Source organism: Salmo salar, chromosome ssa11 (assembly GCF_905237065.1).
Source record: "Salmo salar chromosome ssa11, Ssal_v3.1, whole genome shotgun sequence".
Classification (NCBI taxonomy): Eukaryota; Metazoa; Chordata; class Actinopteri; order Salmoniformes; family Salmonidae; genus Salmo; species Salmo salar.
Window position 1 is genome coordinate 39,098,781 of NC_059452.1, and position 19,111 is coordinate 39,117,891.

Here is a 19,111-nt window from a genome sequence, read left to right on the forward strand (position 1 = left end):
CCTCTACCACAGTCCTGGCTCTGTGAGCCTCTACCACAGTCCTGGCTCTGTGACCCTCTACCACAGTCCTGGCTCTGTGAGCCTCTACCACTTCTCGTTCTGTATGTCCTTGTGTTTTTGGAAGAGAAATGTGAATGTTTTTGGACTGTTTAAGGTTTCTCCTCTCCTCTTTGTTGGAGGTCTGTTTCTATACTTCTGATCTGGTCCCTCTGGTGCCTGCCTCCAGATGCTCTCCTCTGTTACCACGGTGACTTTCTCCAGATGGCGAGCGACAAGGCAAGACTCGGCCCAAAATCTAGTCTGATCGCAGGGGACATGAAGAACACACATACATGCAGAACTATGAAGAAACACACTGACCACTAGCTCAGTTACACATGGAGACTGTAGCTCTGATACATACACTGTTCTAGAACACATGCAGACTGTGGTGCTGATACATACACTGTTCTAGAACACATGCAGACTGTAGCTCTGATACATACACTGTTCTAGAACACATGCAGACTGTAGCTCTGATACATACACTGTTCTAGAACACACGCAGACTGTAGCTCTGATACATACACTGTTCTAGAACACATGCAGACTGTGGCTCTGATACATACACTGTTCTAGAACACACGCAGACTGTAGCTCTGATACATACACTGTTCTAGAACACATGCAGACTGTAGCTCTGATACATACACTGTTCTAGAACACATGCAGACTGTGGCTCTGATACATACACTGTTCTAGAACACATGCAGACTGTGGTGCTGATTCATACACACACTATTTTCTTTCTCTCTCTCTCTCTCTCGCTCTCTCACACACGCATGCGCACGTGCGCGCACACACACACACTGCAGTACAGTATAATAAAATGTGTGTGTCACAGAGTGCACAGGAAACAATCTCTCCTTTATGTTATGTGACCGGGATGTCATTAATCTTTATGGAGGTTAACAAATTTGCTAGCATGGAAGGTATATTTCATACCCCGACGGCCCACAATGAGGCCACTGTAGCGCTGCCCGCTCTAGCTCCAAACTCCTTTCATTCTGTGTGTGTGTGTGTGTGTGTGTGTGTGTGTGGTTGGATTCAATACTGCGCACCTCAAGTCAAGGTTTGAGTTTCTTCTCTCAGAGTAATGTGTTTGTGTGGAAATGTATGTGAAACACGGATGAAAACATTGTCCGACGCTATTTATTTTGTTACAAGAACAAGAATACGTATGCATATGTGCTATTACTCATTACAGGCACAGAGAAATTGTCTGGTTGCATTTCTCTCTGTAGCAGAGTCCCAAACCCTGCTACAATGTGATTCCATGCTTTCAAGGATCTCTGTCTCTCTCTCTCCCTCTCTATCGCTCTTTCTCTCTCTGTCTGTCTCTCTCCCTCTCTCTCCCTCTCTCTCTCTCCCTCTATCGCTCTTTCTCTCTGTCTGTCTCTCTCTCTCCCTCTCTATCGCTCTTTCTCTCTGTCTGTCTCTCTCTCTCTCTCTCTCTCTCCCTCTCTATCGCTCTTTCTCTCTGTCTGTCTCTCTCTCTCCCTCTCTCTCTCCCTCTATCGCTCTTTCTCTCTGTCTGTCTCTCTCTCTCTCTCTCCCTCTCTATCGCTCTTTCTCTCTGTCTGTCTCTCTCCCACTCTCTCTCCCTCTCTATCGCTCTTTCTCTCTGTCTGTCTCTCTCTCTCTCCCTCTCTATCGCTCTTTCTCTCTGTCTGTCTCTCCCTCTCTCTCTCTCTCTCTCTCTCTCTCTCTCTCTCTCTCTCTCTCTCTCTCTCTCTCTCTCTCTCTCTCTCTCTCTCTCTCTCTCTCTCTCAGGGCAGTATTTCTAACAGGGAAGTGGTGAGTCTTCCATTAGATTTCCATTCTCTCTGTCTGTCTCTCTCCCTCTCTCTCCCTCTCTCTCTCTCCCTCTATCGCTCTTTCTCTCTGTCTGTCTCTCTCCCTCTCTCTCTCTCTCTCTCCCTCTCTATCGCTCTTTCTCTCTGTCTGTCTCTCTCTCTCTCTCTCTCTCTCTCCCTCTCTATCGCTCTTTCTCTCTGTCTGTCTCTCTCTCTCTCTCCCTCTCTATCGCTCTTTCTCTCTGTCTGTCTCTCTCCCTCTCTCTCTCTCTCTCTCCCTCTCTATCGCTCTTTCTCTCTGTCTGTCTCTCTCTCTCTCCCTCTCTATCGCTCTTTCTCTCTGTCTGCTCTCTCTCTCTCTCCCTCTCTATCGCTCTTTCTCTCTGTCTGTCTCTCTCCCTCTCTCTCTCGCTCTCTCCCTCTCTATCGCTCTTTCTCTCTGTCTGTCTCTCTCTCTCCCTCTCTCTCTCCCTCTATCGCTCTTTCTCTCTGTCTGTCTCTCTCTCTCTCTCCCTCTCTATCGCTCTTTCTCTCTGTCTGTCTCTCTCTCTCTCTCTCTCTCTCCCTCTCTATCGCTCTTTCTCTCTGTCTGTCTCTCTCTCTCTCTCTCCTCTCTATCGCTCTTTCTCTCTGTCTGTCTCTCCCTCTCTCTCTCTCTCTCCCTCTCTCTCGCTCTCCCTCTCTGTCGCTCTTTCTCTCTCTCTCTCTCTCTCTCTCTCTCTCTCAGGGCAGTATTTCTAACAGGGAAGTGGTGAGTCTTCCATTAGATTTCCATTAGCTCAGATTTGTATGATTAGTTCTAATTAATCAGTTAAGGCTGCAGCCGTCACTCCTACCTGCCCGCTTCTCACATTACATTTTTACCCTCATTTTTCAGCTCGCCACCGAGCGAGAAAGCAAGGGAAAGAGCGACAGAGCGAGAAAATGAGTGACCGAAAAAACTAACGAGTGCCAGGTTCTAAGGAGCTGTTTCATTTGTGTCAAACCTCGACGGCGCTCGATAGTCATTGGTCGGTGGCTGGGGCGGCCATCCCTCACTGTAATGAAGCCTATTGATGTTTGTAGGTCTTTGATTTCCCCCTGGTGAAATACGATACACAACGCTGCTAACTGAGTCAAAACAGCACCCACAGCTACCACCTCTCTCTCTGTTCGCTAAGCTAGCACCCTGCTCTAACAAGAACGGTGAAAACCAGATGACTAAAGTCTTGGTTGTGTGGCACTTTCTGAAGTATAGTCTACCTGTGTTTTGGAAAGCCATTTCCAAGATCAATGTGTAATACATAGCTGTGATCCTGCTGCACTACAGACTTTTAGTAGAATAGTTTGGTCTGTGCAGCGAGGAATTCATATGAACCCACTGAGATCCTATGTGTGATGATGTATGGTCATTTCCTCACTTTTCAGCTGCCATTACTGCTAGATGGACGATCGATTCATCAACCAGCCTCTGCTCCATTCTCTCCCCTCTCTTCCTCTCTTCTCAGCCATCACCTCTCCCATCTCTTACCTCCCCACTGTTACCCTCATTTCTTCATCTGTTTGTACCCCCGTGTCCCTCCATGCCTCACTCATTGTCAAACGAGGCCGGGGTCCTTTGTCTGTGTATGGGTAGGCTGAGACAGTGCCTGTCACTATTAGCTCCACTCTGCCTGAGGAGGGCCATCTCATGACAGTCACACTGCTTCAGTCTAGGAGGGTCAGATCCACTCTGCCTGAGGAGGGCCATCTCATGTCAGTCACACTGCTTCAGTCTGGGAGGGTCAGATCCACTCTGCCTGAGGAGGGCCATCTCATGTCAGTCACACTGCTTCAGTCTGGGAGGGTTAGCTCCACTCTGCCTGAGGAGGCCCATCTCATGTCAGTCACACTGCTTCAGTCTGGGAGGGTTAGATCCACTCTGCCTGAGGAGGGCCATCTCATGTCAGTCACACTGCTTCAGTCTAGGAGGGTTAGATCCACTCTGCCTGAGGAGGGCCATCTCATGTCAGTCACACTGCTTCAGTCTGGGAGGGTTAGCTCCACTCTGCCTGAGGAGGGCCATCTCATGTCAGTCACACTGCTTCAGTCTAGGAGGGTCAGATCCACTCTGCCTGAGGAGGGCCATCTCATGACAGTCACACTGCTTCAGTCTGGGAGGGTTAGCTCCACTCTGCCTGAGGAGGGCCATCTCATGTCAGTCACACTGCTTCAGTCTGGGAGGGTCAGATCCACTCTGCCTGAGGAGGCCCATCTCATGACAGTCACACTGCTTCAGTCTGGGAGGGTCAGATCCACTCTGCCTGAGGAGGGCCATCTCATGTCAGTCACACTGCTTCAGTCTGGGAGGGTCAGATCCACTCTGCCTGAGGAGGGCCATCTCATGTCAGTCACACTGCTTCAGTCTGGGAGGGTTAGCTCCACTCTGCCTGAGGAGGCCCATCTCATGTCAGTCACACTGCTTCAGTCTAGGAGGGTTAGATCCACTCTGCCTGAGGAGGGCCATCTCATGTCAGTCGCACTGCTTCAGTCTAGGAGGGTTAGATCCACTCTGCCTGAGGAGGGCCATCTCATGTCAGTCACACTGCTTCAGTCTGGGAGGGTCAGATCCACTCTGCCTGAGGAGGGCCATCTCATGTCAGTCACACTGCTTCAGTCTAGGAGGGTTAGATCCACTCTGCCTGAGGAGGGCCGTCTCATGTCAGTCACACTGCTTCAGTCTGGGAGGGTCAGATCCACTCTGCCTGAGGAGGGCCATCTCATGTCAGTCACACTGCTTCAGTCTGGGAGGGTTAGCTCCACTCTGCCTGAGGAGGGCCATCTCATGTCAGTCACACTGCTTCAGTCTGGGAGGGTCAGATCCACTCTGCCTGAGGAGGGCCATCTCATGTCAGTCGCACTGCTTCAGTCTAGGAGGGTTAGATCCACTCTGCCTGAGGAGGCCCATCTCATGTCAGTCACACTGCTTCAGTCTAGGAGGGTTAGATCCACTCTGCCTGAGGAGGGCCATCTCATGTCAGTCACACTGCTTCAGTCTGGGAGGGGGTTGGGGAGATCATACAGTCAGTTGGTGCCTAGTGTTTGGAAATTGTGTAATTCATTGTGTGTGTGTGTGTGTGTGTGTGTGTGTGTGTGTGTGTGTGTGTGTGTGTGTGTGTGTGTGTGTGTGTGTGTGTGTGTGTGTGTGTGTGTGTGTGTGTGTGTGTTTGAAATGTCTTACACATTGTCTTCTTGTTTTGGTGTAGAGGGTCAAATAGATGTGGCTATTGTAGCAAGATAACTCTAGTCAGACACCTGGCCGGAATACGGCTTATTTCACTGTCTCTCTGTGTTAACTGACACGGCTTATTTCACTGTCTCTCTGTGTTAACTGACACAGCTTATTTCACTGTCTCTCTGTGTTAACTGACACAGCTTATTTCACTGTCTCTCTGTGTTAACTAACTGACAGCCGTTGTTGTGTCTGTGTCCCTGTAGGAGCCCGTGGTTTAACGGCTGGGGGTTCAACCTGCCTAGGGGCCAGTCTCTGCTGGATAAATGGAACCAAGTCCCAGAGGGCATTGACATCCTCATGACCCACTGCCCTCCCCTCGGTGAGTCCAATTAACCAATCACATTCACAACCCGTCATCACTATGCCTAATGGGGCCGCCCTCATTATTTAAATCAATCCGAATATATTACGGAGCAGGTTAGGTTGCGTGTGTGTGTGTGTGTGTGTGTGTGTGTGTGTGTGTGTGTGTGTGTACACTGCATCAGCTTTGCATAATCATCTCAGCCCTCCTCCCCTGCAGAATTCTAATGTTCCCAACCAGTCTGGTTCTATATTTGACAGTGGAACTTTGTTTACTCCCGCAGTAGAACATGAAATTGTTTTCCTTAGTTGTTGAGCTTCAGTTGTTTTCCTTAGTTGTTGAGCTTCAGTTGTTTTCCTTAGTTGTTGAGCTTCAGTTGTTTTCCTTAGTTGTTGAGCTTCAGTTGTTGAGCTTCAGTTGTTTTCCTTAGTTGTTGAGCTTCAGTTGTTTTCCTTAGTTGTTGAGCTTCAGTTGTTTTCCTTAGTTGTTGAGCTTCAGTTGTTTTCCTTAGTTGTTGAGCTTCAGTTGTTTTCCTTAGTTGTTGAGCTTCAGTTGTTTTCCTTAGTTGTTGAGCTTCAGTTGTTTTCCTTAGTTGTTGAGCTTCAGTTGTTGAGCTTCAGTTGTTGAGCTTCAGTTGTTTTCCTTAGTTGTTGAGCTTCAGTTGTTGAGCTTCAGTTGTTGAGCTTCAGTTGTTCTTGTTCCTCTGTGTCTTTCTATTCTGTGTCTGGCATTATTGACGGATTTCCTTCCTCTCCTGCTACTACTACTGCTACGGGTGCTGTTTGATTGCATGGAAACTCGATTTCACACCAGTGTGACAGACGCTGGAAACGTCTGAGTGGCTGGGGCCGGAGCTAAGGCTGGGGCCGGAGCTAAGGCTGGGGCCGGAGCTAAGACTGGGGCCGGAGCTAAGGCTGGGACCGGAGCTAAGGCTGGGGCCGGAGCTAAGGCTGGGACCGGAGCTAAGGCTGGGGCCGGAGTATGGAGAAAGGGAGAGAGGTGTAGAGGCTGGGGATAAGACTTTACCTACGGAAAATAGAAAAGGTGCATAGCTTTACCAAGTAACTATTGTGCTAGGTTATTGTTGCTGTCTTATCTAGGTTTGTTGTCTTTCTTGCATGTTCCTCAGGGTTCAGAGACTGGGTTCCTAAGGAGCTTCAGAGGGTGGGCTGTGTGGAGCTGCTCAACACGGTCCAGAGGAGGGTCCGGCCCAAACTACACGCCTTCGGAGGAATACATGAAGGTCAGTCAGGATGCCTGCCATAGACACACACCCCCCACCACGACCCAGGGTAGAAGAAGCCCTTGGAGTAGGAATGGATTACAGAGAAAGAGAGATGGGTTGTTATGGGTTTCTGTTCAGTACATTCTCCTGCTTAGACAGGGATGGGGGAGGTGGTGTTGGAGACATTATGGGATAGGCAGGGGACTGGGTAGGGGTAGACAGGGATGGAGGTGTTGGGGACTGGGTAGGGGTAGACAGGGATGGAGGTGGTGGTGTTGGGGACTGGGTAGGGGTAGACAGGGATGGAGGTGTTGGGGACTGGCTAGGGGTAGACAGGGATGGAGGTGTTGGGGACTGGGTAGGGGTAGACAGGGATGGAGGTGTTGGGGACTGGGTAGGGGTAGACAGGGATGGAGGTGTTGGGGACTGGGTAGGGGTAGACAGGGATGGAGGTGGTGGTGTTGGGGACTGGGTAGGGGTAGACAGGGATGGTGGTGGTGGTGTTGGGGACTGGGTAGGGGTAGACAGGGATGGAGGTGGTGGTGTTGGGGACTGGGTAGGGGTAGACAGGGATGGAGGTGGTGGTGTTGGGGACTGGGTAGGGGTAGACAGGGATGGAGGTGGTGGTGTTGGGGACTGGGTAGGGGTAGACAGGGATGGAGGTGTTGGGGACTGGGTAGGGGTAGACAGGGATGGTGGTGGTGATGTTGGGGACTGGGTAGGGGTAGACAGGGATGGTGGTGGTGGTGGTGGTGGGGACTGGGTAGGGGTAGACAGGGATGGTGGTGGTGGTGGTGTTGGGGACTGGATAGGGGTAGACATGAATGGGGAACGTGATACCCCATACCCCTAATCTGCCTCTGGGCTAAAGACATGCTTCACTGATCTCTCCCTCCCTACCTCCATCCCTCAGTCCCTCCCTCCCTACCTCCATCCCTCAGTCCCTCCCTCCCTACCTCCATCCCTCAGTCCCTCCCTCCCTCAGTCCCTCCCTCCGTACCTCCCTCCCTCAGTCCCTCCCTCAGTCCCTCCCTCCATCCCTCAGTCCCTCCCTCCCTACCTACCTCCATCCCTCAGTCCCTCCCTCCCTCAGTCCCTACCTCCCTCAGTCCCTCCCTCCATCCCTCAGTCCCTCCCTCCATCCCTCAGTCCCTCCCTCCCTCCATCCCTCAGTCCCTCAGCCCCTCCCTCAGTCCCTCCCTCTGTCCCTCCCTACCTCCCTCCTTCAGTCCCTCCATCCCTCCCTCCCTCAGTCCCTCCCTCCGTCCATCCCTCCCTACCTCCCTCCTTCAGTCCCTCCCTCCCTCCCTCAGTCCCTCCCTCCGTCCATCCCTCCCTACCTCCATCCCTCAGTCCCTACCTCCCTCCCTCAGTCCCTCCCTACCTCCATCCCTCAGTCCCTCCCTCCCTACCTCCATCCCTCAGTCCCTCCCTCCCTCAGTCCCTCCCTCCGTACCTCCCTCCCTCAGTCCCTCCCTCCATCCCTCAGTCCCTCCCTCCATCCCTCAGTCCCTACCTCACCTCCATCCCTCAGTCCCTCCCTCCCTCAGTCCCTCCCTCCCTCAGTCCCTCCCTCCATCCCTCAGTCCCTCCCTCCATCCCTCAGTCCCTCCCTCCCTCCATCCCTCAGTCCCTCAGCCCCCTCCCTCAGTCCCTCCCTCTGTCCCTCCCTACCTCCCTCCTTCAGTCCCTCCATCCCTCCCTCCCTCAGTCCCTCCCTCCGTCCATCCCTCCCTACCTCCCTCCTTCAGTCCCTCCATCCCTCCCTCCCTCAGTCCCTCCCTCCGTCCATCCCTCCCTACCTCCCTCCTTCAGTCCCTCCATCCCTCCCTCCCTCAGTCCCTCCCTCCGTCCATCCCTCCCTACCTCCCTCCTTCAGTCCCTCCCTCCCTCCCTCAGTCCCTCCCTCCGTCCATCCCTCCCTACCTCCATCCCTCAGTCCCTACCTCCCTCCCTCAGTCCCTCCCTCAGTCCCTCCCCTACCTCCATCCCTCAGTCCCTCCCTCCCTACCTCCATCCCTCAGTCCCTCCCTCCCTCAGTCCCTCCCTCCGTACCTCCCTCCCTCAGTCCCTCCCTCCATCCCTCAGTCCCTCCCTCCCTACCTACCTCCATCCCTCAGTCCCTCCCTCCCTCAGTCCCTACCTCCCTCAGTCCCTCCCTCCATCCCTCAGTCCCTCCCTCCATCCCTCAGTCCCTCCCTCCCTCCATCCCTCAGTCCCTCAGCCCCTCCCTCAGTCCCTCCCTCTGTCCCTCCCCTACCTCCCTCCTTCAGTCCCTCCATCCCTCCCTCCCTCAGTCCCTCCCTCCGTCCATCCCTCCCTACCTCCCTCCTTCAGTCCCTCCCTCCCTCCCTCAGTCCCTCCCTCCGTCCATCCCTCCCTACCTCCATCCCTCAGTCCCTACCTCCCTCCCTCAGTCCCTCCCTCAGTCCCTCCCTACCTCCATCCCTCAGTCCGTCCCTCCCTACCTCCCTCCCTCCTTCCCTCAGTCCCTCCCTACCTCCATCCCTCGGTCCCTCCGTCCCTCCCTACCTCCCTCCCTCAGTCCCCCCATCCCTCAGTCCCTCCCTCCCTATCTCCATCCCAGAGTCTCTCCCTCCCTATCTCCCTCAGTCCCTCCCTCCCTATCTCCATCCCTCAGTCTCTCCCTCCCTACCTCCCTCAGTCTCTCCCTCCCTACCTCCCTCAGTCCCTCCCAACCTCCCTCAGATCCTCAGTCCCTCCATCCCTCCCTCCCTACCTCCCTCCCTCAGTCCCTCCCTCCCTACCTCCATCCCTCAGTCCCTCCCTCCCTACCTCCATCCCTCAGTCCCTACCTCCCTCCTTCAGTCCCTCCATCCCTCCCTACATCCATCCCTCAGTCCCTCCCTCCCTCCCTACCTCTGTCCCTCCCTTCCTCCCTCCATCCCTCAGTCCCTCCCTACCTCCCTCCCTCAGTCCCTCCCTCCCTCCCACCCTCCATCCCTCATTCCATCCTTTATGTTTTTAATTAAAGGTGTAGAAATGAATAGACAGTTCAGAGGCGAGACAATTAAAGAAGTCTCTCAGAAAGGAGCGCACGCTGTGGGGTTTTGATTAGTCCATTAGACAATACGGTTTCTCACTTCATGGCCAATGTTGATGATGCATTGGACTTCCCCGTAGCGTGTGCTGATTTACATAGTCATGCAGTTCTGCTGAGATGCGTTCTCCCTCCACAGGGTATGGCATCATGACTGACGGCTGCACCACGTTCATCAACTCCTCCACGTGCACGGTCAGCTTTCAGCCCACCAACCCCCAATCGTGTTCGACCTGCCCAACCCCTCCAGCTCCTGAGAATGACCTGTGAAAGGGGGGTTGGCCAGAATAACCTTTTTTTTTCTAACAAATCATGTCAAAATAATTATATTAAGTGTTTCTCTCAAATATTGTTATTTTGTAAGCTGTAAAGTGAAAGAGTGTGGGGGGGGTGTAGGGTTAGAGGGGGGGTGGGAGGGGGGGCAGGTTATAGAGTGCTGAGTGGTTATACAATCTTACTATGGAAGAAAAAGCAGTCGGATCTGTAAGATAAATGATGCTTTGTGAATTTGTACAATTTCCTTCGTTTTTGGGGTTTGTGTTTGCTGGAAACGTCGGTATTGGATGCCATTGTTGATTTTGTACGTTATTGTATTTTGTGTTTGGTTTCATTTTGTTTCCTGGACAATTCTGCTTTCTGATTGGCTGACAGGGACGATGCCTTAAACTAGCTTTAATGTTCTCAGCTAGAGCCCCACTCTCTGCAAGCTCAGAGAAAGACCTTATTTATTATTAACTTGTGTCTATCAACCCAGTTAAACTACACCACACAGAGCAGGGAAAGAAATCTATCAAATTATACGCTTGAGATACTCTAACATCTACCGTCTGCAATTCTGATACATCTGGAGAAGAGCAAGTATGTATATATATATATATATATATATATATATATATATATATATATATATTCTGTATTCATGTTGTAAAAGATCTGTACTAAAAGTTGTTGGTTGAAAACATCCTGGTGGGATTTTCTTTCTTGTGTCTTCGCCTGTATTTGATTTAGCTTGTTTCAAATGTTCTTGAAAGGTTTTTTTATTAATGTTCACGTCTTACTCCCACTGTTAGGGACGAGCAGGGGGCTCCAACTCCTCCAGTCTTTGAGTGTTTCTGGGGGTGGAGGCTTTTGTTCCAGTCCAGCAGGAACACACATTAAACTATGTAATGTAGTTGTTTATTTGATGGAGGTTTGTTAGTGCTGGGCTGGAACAAAAGCCTGCCCAGGACCGCAGTTGGAGGCCCCTAAGGTAGAAGTTCATGGATGAGAGAGGAAATGTTTTGAGTTAAGACTCAATTCACTATCCGACAGGCGATGGTTGGTTTTCTTTTACAACACCTGCCTAAAAAAGGTTAAGTTGTCCTCTCCATTGTAAATCTGATAGTATTTGTGTTTTTATAGCTTTCCTTCTCATTTTGCACTGTGTGTAAATGCAATCTTGCTAGCACAAAAAAATGTTGCCAAAAGCAGTCTCAACTTTGCAACTGTAAATGCTCCTTTCCACTCTGTTTTGTTTCTCTAGCTATTTCTCTCTTCTGTTTCTCTGGCTGTTAGTTTCCTCCTTGTAGGTCTGCTCTCTCTCTTTCTTTCAGTTCATTGTGATATATTTAGCTGCTTTTATATGCAAATAAAATTGCAAGATTTTTACTTAAGAAGCATTGTCTTGTTGTTGATCAATCATACAGTACCCCGTCACGACTGTTATTACCCTTAATTTGCAATCATAAAAAATTTGCAATGTTTGATCATGCTAGTATGAATAGCTTTAAATTGGTTTGAGGTAATTACTGCACATCCGCTCTATTGTAAATTCTCCTGCCTTTTGAAGTGATTTGTGGATTTAAATGAAGGATGCTCAGTGTTTATCCGTCATTGTGGCTATTTTGTATCTGAAAGTTAATTATGAAATGGTTATGTATTCTCTCACTGGAGACACTGGAATCTGATGTTTGAAATGATAGAGGTTTACTTGGGTGAATCTATGCCCCTCCTAGGGTGCTTTTAGACAAGGCTAACATAGGCTATATAAATATCCAGCCCCTTTGGATGTACAGAAAAATATACATTTACAATATAAAAACATTATCAATGAAACCCAGAATTGTCGCAGGAAATACCATCATTCTCACAACCCCCAGTTTAGTTGCCAACAGAAGCTGCAGTATATTATATGACGCTTGTGCTTACTGTCAGACGTCCTGTGACAGTCCTGTGGGGGTGTTGTCTTTATGTTTACCATGCCTGCTCTTAAGGACATCCACCATGGTTCAGCCAAGCCGCTCAGGGCTTTGTGTGGGCGAGTCATGCCCTAATCCTATTTCTCACATGAAACCAAGCAGTCCGTCTTTATAGTGTTATGCACCGTTACATAAAGATATGCAGGGTTTCATAGGGCTAATGGTTGTGGTTTATTTGGGTGTAGAGTATATCTGCTAGAACTTGATCTTCTAATCCTGTTTGGATCAGTTGGTGTGTTGAGGAGTGCCAGGTTATACATCAATAGCCTGATCAGGTGAAGGGATGGGGAGTTATACATCAATACCCTGATCAGGTGAAGGAATTTCTCAAACTAGACACACTAATGTACTTGTCCTCTTGCTCAGTTGTGCACCAGGGCCTCCCACTACTCTTTCTAATTTGGTTAGAGCCAGTTTGAGCTGTTCTGTGAAGGGAGTAGTACACAGCATTGTATGAGATTTTCAGTTTCTTGGCAATTTCTCGCATGGAATAGCCTTCATTTCTCAGTATAAGAATAGACTGACGAGTTTCAGAAGTGTCACATCTGCTCTAGCTACGCCCTCTGGTGTTCATCCGGTGTCTTCTTGACCTGCAGTTACTCCCCCTGTACACTCTCTCTCTCCCTCTCCCTCTCTGTGTGATTGTGTGGATGGAGACAGGTGTGCTGGAGTCAGAGCAGATCCCTACCAGCTGCAACTCGTTCCATAATCAAGACCTCTACAAATACTCAGTCCTGCCACTTCTACTCTGCCAGATCGTAATCTCTGCTCAGTCAGTTCATGATTCTAGCCATTTATGATTATTCAAGATCCTGTTACTCTGCTGTGCCTGTATCCCTGCCTGCCACCGTTTATCCTCGCATTGCAGTTTACTGCTCTGTCTCTGGCTCCTATCTCCCGTTCCACATCTCACCACCCAACTACCTTGCTCTGGATTTTATTCACCAACACTACCTTGGATTCCCCTCAGAACTTGTTTACCCTGTTCTACTCAGCCAACTCCAACCTCAGTCTCCACATCTGTTTTTTCTGCAACTCATCCGAGCTTCCCCGGATCTGCACTCCAGATCTCCATGTGTAACAATAAATATTTTCGTTCATTCTTCCCTGTTTCCTCATCTGAGTCTGCTCTTGGGTTCCCCTGTGTCAGAAAGTCTTTGTTTCTGGCCATTTTGAGCCTGTAATTGAACCCACAAATGCTGATGCTCCAGATACTCAACTAGTCTGAAGAAGGCCAGTTTTATTGCTTCTTTAATCAGAACAACAGTTTTAAGCTGTGCTAACATAATTGCAAAAGGGTTTTCTAATGTCAATTAGCCTTTTAAAATGATAAACTTGGATTAGCTAACACAACGTGCCATTGGAACACAGGAGTGATGGTTGCTGAAAATGGGCCTCTGTACGCCTATGTAGATATTCCATAAAAAGAATCTGCCGTTTCCAGCTACAATAGTCAATTACAACATTAACAATGTCTACACTGTATTTCTGATCAATTTGATGTTATTTCAATGGAGAAAAATGTGCTTTTCCTTCAAAAACAAGGACATTTCTAAGTGACCCCAAACTTTTGAACGGTAGTGTACATCAATACCCTGATCAGGTGAAGGGATGGGGGGTAGAGAGAGTAGAAGAGAGGGTGGAACAACAGAAAAGTCTTCAGTCCTGGAGTCAAACCCCAGGGCCTTCTCCCTTGGAACCAGCTAACACACAACACAACAGTCAGATTCTCACAACCCCCTCACGCCCCTTCCACACACACATACTGTACAGTCCCATCTTCGCCTCTCTTTCCCCTCCCACCCCGGGAACATCAAAGCAGCCTAACCAATTAACTCGTCCCCCAAACGAGGAGCGCAACATCCCGCCCGGCACCAACCCGATCCCCGTCCCTCATTACCATAATCCAGGCTAATCATATTAGCATAGCGCCACAGATGAAGGAATGAGCGAAGACCCACGTTGTGTCTGTTTGAACTAATGTGTACATTCTGTATGTCTGTGTGGGAGTGGGGAGAGCACATGGACACTTGTATGTATACTGTGTAAAGGCACATGTAATGCCTGTTTTTTTCTTCTTCTCTATGAAGCTCAGAGCTTTAATGCCCACATAGTCTTTATCTAAAGAGGCAAGCTGCAAGCAAACATACGCCCACCGCCATGGGGCCTTTTGAAGTTCTTTAAAGGAAGTCGGATGATCCAACAGAAGCCACATCTGTACACAGTAAACACACTAATCAGCAGACACCATGCCGTGCACCAGGACACATGTTCTCTCGTTCAATGAAGCAGTGGGGAATTAGGGCTGGGATTCAATCCGATCGCGCTTGTCGACAACGGAACCTTTAAAGGCAATGTTACCGTGTTCGTGGAGATTGCATTTAAGGTAAACATTGCAGATGTCAGTTCAATTAGAAATTACCCTTCAAATGTCAAGCGCTCTGTATCACGGATCTAGAGCGGATCTAGAGCGGATCGGAATGAATCCCAGCCTAATTAGGAACAGTTTCTATGTCAGTGTTTTCCACCCTTACACACACACACAGGCACCCCCAGGGTTCAGGTGACACACACACACAGGCACCCCCAGGGTTCAGGTGACACACACACACAGGCACCCCCAGGGTTCAAATGACACACACAGGCACCCCCAGGGTTCAGGTGACACACACAGGCACCCCCAGGGTTCAGGTGACACACACACACAGGCACCCCCAGGGTTCAGGTGACACACACACAGGCACTCCCAGGGTTCAGGTGACACACACACACAGACACCCCCAGGGTTCAGGTGACACACTCACAGGCACCCCCAGGGTTCAGGTGACACACACACAGGCACCCCCAGGGATCAGGTGACACACACACAGGCACCCCCAGGGATCAGGTGACACACACACAGGCACCCCCAGGGATCAGGTGACACACACACAGGCACCCCCAGGGATCAGGTGACACACACACAGGCACCCCCAGGGTTCAGGTGACACACACACAGGCACCCCCAGGTTTCAGGTGACACACACACAGGCACCCCCAGGGTTCAGGTGACACACACACACAGACACCCCCAGGGATCAGGTGACACACACACAGGCACCCCCAGGGATCAGGTGACACACACAGAGACACCCCCAGGGTTCAGGTGACACACATACACACCCAGGGTTCAGGTGACATACTTGTGTCTCCTCTCTTTAAGGAACATGCTGTCTCTCCATCAGAGGAAACACACACCATTCCATGTATTCACACTACAGCCCCTAAAACATCCTTTCCACACACTCATACAGTACATACACTCCACCCCCATATGACAGAGAGCCTGTAGCAGGTGTTGAGGGGGGGTGTCTCCATCACATGTTGTATTCTCTCTCTCTTTCCATCTCTCCCCCCTCCCTCCCTCTCTCGCTCTCCCTCTCTCCCTCCCCTCCCTCCCTTTCTACTTTCCATGTCTGAGTGTGTGTGTGTGTGTGTGTCTTTATTGCTCCCCCATATTGCCAGCTTTATTAATTATCCTAGCCCTGGCAGCTGCTGGTGATATTGTCTATTTGTCAGGTTAGCCTTCGCCCCACGGTGATGGATGGATACACGGTGAGACACGGTGAAGGTCTAACACCCTGACCATCCCCATCCACCAGGGTGTCAATTGTGTGTGTGAGAACAGAAGTCCCCACAAGAATAGTAAACTAATACAAATTTGACCAACTGGGGACATTTTGTTTGTCCCCTCAAGGTCAAATGCTATTTCTAGGGGGTTTAGGGTTAAGGTTAGAATTAGGTTTAGGGTTAGGAACTAGGGTTAGTTTTGTGTTAGGGTTAGGATCTAGGAGCTAGGGTTAAGGTTAGGGTTAGGGAAAATAGGATTTTGAATTGGACTGAATTGTGTGTCCACACAAGGTTAGTTGTACAATACTGTGTGGGTAGGTGGGTGTGTGTGTGCAGGGGCTTCTTGCCCCCAAAAAATCTGAGGGGGCACAAAGTAAGTGTGTGTGTGTGTGTGTGTGTGTGTGTGTGTGTGTGTGTGTGTGTGTGTGTGTGTGTGTGTGTGTGTGTGTGTGTGTGTGTGTGTGTGTGTGTGTGTGTGTGTGTGTGTGTGTGTGTGTGTGTGTGTGTGTGTGTGAGAGAGAGAGAGACAGAGGGAGAGAAGGCGTAACCTGGTGCCCAGCTCTGCAGTGTTAATGCCGTCTTAATTGTCCCACCAGTGGTGTTATTGTAATCTGGAGTTCATTTGGCACTGTTTGAGTCGCTGTGAAATCATTCACTGAATTAGATCTGGCTTTATGCTTTCCATATCCTCATCTACCACATCTGGTACCAGTAAACTCTTTAGAAGTGTTATTCTTTTTATCGTCAATTTAGATTACGAGGTGACACCAAGAGGTTTGGAAAGGAGCAGACAAAATCTCTGGGTTGAAAAATGAAATGTAATTGAAGGGGCTTATTTCCTGTGTGAAAGTTGGCATGTTGTAAAATGCTTTGAAATATCATAGATACAGAAAATAGACAGATAGACAGATAGATAACATAGATAACATAGATAGATAGATAACATAGATAGATAGCATAGATAACATAGATAGATAACATAGATAGATAGATAACATAGATAGATAGATAACATAGACAACATAGATAGCTTTTCTCATTGATTAGTAGTCTGCTCCAGTAATACTCTACTTACTGTTCTGAGGTTCCATCTCCTGTTATTCCCATGTACAGGTAGTCATGGATGTTGCCTAGCTACATGCCAATCAGCCTCCTTGACAACTGGACGTAAGGTGGCCGTACACATCTCCTTTAACTGAGTCTACAAATGGCGCAAGCTCCACATTAGCAAATTATGTAACGTAGCTGTGACAAATGGCGTTCATTTGTGGTGGCATTGACATGAAGGATAATTATGCCTGTAGGAGTGTCCATAGAGTGGAGGTTATTCTGCATTTGGCCTTGTGTTTTTCTCTGCCGTTGGGGTGTGCAGAAATAGTCATCCTGCTTGTCCTTTAACGTGTCAGCTAAAGCATTTACAGTTTATTGGCAGCTTTACCATTTGGCAATTAGAAGCCATAACAGTTTCCCCTTATAATCATCCATTTAGGACAGGGGTGAACCTTGCTCCATAATCAAATCAAGCTTTATTTCTACAGAACATTTCAGACATGGAATGCAACACAATGTGCTTCACAGAAAAAAAACAAATAAAAATAATGAAAATAAAATCTGAAATATTTACTACACCCCAAACATAAGAGCATAAAAAACAAAATAATACCAATAAAAAATGAATGACTAAAAAGCACCCTCAGGAGAAGCAAAGATTAAAAAGGTATTTTAAGATCTCTTTTAAATACGTCCACAGTTTTGGCCCCTCTCAGATTCTCTGGCAGGCTGTTCCAGAGGCTGGGGGCATAGTAACTAAAGGCTGCCTCTCTATGTCTCTTGGTTCTTGGCTTTGGGATAGTTAAAAGGCCAGTGCCAGAGGACCTGAGGGACCTACTGGGTACATAACGTAAAAGCATGTCTGACATATATTGGGCTGCACACTCGTGGCTTGTTTTAAAACCAGAAGAATCTTAAAATGAATTCAGTAAATTACAGGCAGTCAGTGCAGAGACCTTAAAACCGGTGTAATGTGTGCTCTCCGTCTGGTCTTGGTCAGTACCCGTGATAAAACATTCTGTATGTTTTGCAGTTGACCAATGGTAAATTCCATGAGGTTAAAAAATATCTAGTGATCTTAACCCCACCCAGTGATACAATGAAAACATGATCAAGCTGTGGAGATGAGGAGAGCACTAAAGATGCAAGACAGGGACAGAACTGATGTTAAATTGGCCTATTGAGCTGAAACAGACCAGACAGATAGGCAGACTGGACAGGACAGACAGACTAGACAGGACAGAGAGACAGGACAGACAGATAGGCAGACCGGACAGGACAGACAGACTAGACAGGACAGAGAGACAGGACAGACAGATAGGCAGACCGGACAGGACAAAAAGACAGGACAGACAGACCAGACGAGACAAGACATGCAGATTAGACAGGACAAACAGACCAGACAGGACAGGCAGGCAGACAGACAGGACAGACCAGACATGACAGACAGACCAGACATGACAGACAGACCAGACATGACAGACAGACCAGACAGGGCAGACAGACAGACAGGACAGACCAGACATGACAGACAGACCAGACAGGACAGACCAGACATGACAGACAGACCAGACAGGACAGGACAGGAAAGGCAGACAGGACAGGACAGACCAGACCAGACATGACAGACAGACCAGACAGGACAGGCAGGCAGGCAGACAGACAGACAGACAGGACAGACCAGACATGACAGACAGACCAGACAGGGCAGACAGACAGGACAGACCAGACATGACAGACAGACCAGACAGGACAGACCAGACATGACAGACAGACCAGACAGGACAGGACAGGCAGGCAGACAGACAGGACAGACCAGACATGACAGACAGACCAGACGAGACAAGACAGGCAGATCAGACAGGACAAACAGACCAGACCAGACAGGACAGGCAGACAGACAGACAGACAGACAGACAGACAGACAGACAGACCAGACATGACAGACAGACCAGACAGGCAGGCAGACAGACAGACCAGACAGGCAGGCAGGCAGGCAGGCAGGCAGGCAGGCAGACAGGACAGACCAGACCAGACCAGACCAGACCAGACATGACAGACAGACCAGACCAGACCAGATCAGACCAGACAGACCAGACCAGACAGGACAGACCAGACATGACAGACAGACCAGACCAGATCAGACCAGACAGACCAGACCAGACAGGACAGACCAGACATGACAGACAGACCAGACCAGACCAGATCAGACCAGACAGACCAGACCAGACAGGACAGACCAGACATGACAGACAGACCAGACAGACCATGAACAGCAGTACAGTCCAGAGCCCCCAAGCCTTAATTAATCCCATCTCTTCATGCTGATTAATTCAATTGGTCTTGTATTTTATTACCGTGTATTAATTACAAATATTAATGATCTCAGCAGGACATAATGTCAGCCATATGGGAGGGCAGTATGGCTGTGTTGTCTGGAGAGGCTTTAGCCAACCGCCATGCCAACCGTGAGGTCATGAGGGCGCAGTGGGAAAAGCAGGAGATTTGGCACCTGGCCCATGGAAGAATACTTTTAGTCC

At 49.3% G+C, this 19,111-nt stretch overlaps 1 pseudogene; it reads left to right on the plus strand.

The window, feature by feature from the left end:
* LOC106594589 (metallophosphoesterase MPPED2-like) overlaps positions 1 to 11,327 on the plus strand; it is a 182,792-nt pseudogene extending 171,465 nt beyond the window's left edge.
* Positions 11,328 to 19,111: the final 7,784 nt, after the last annotated feature.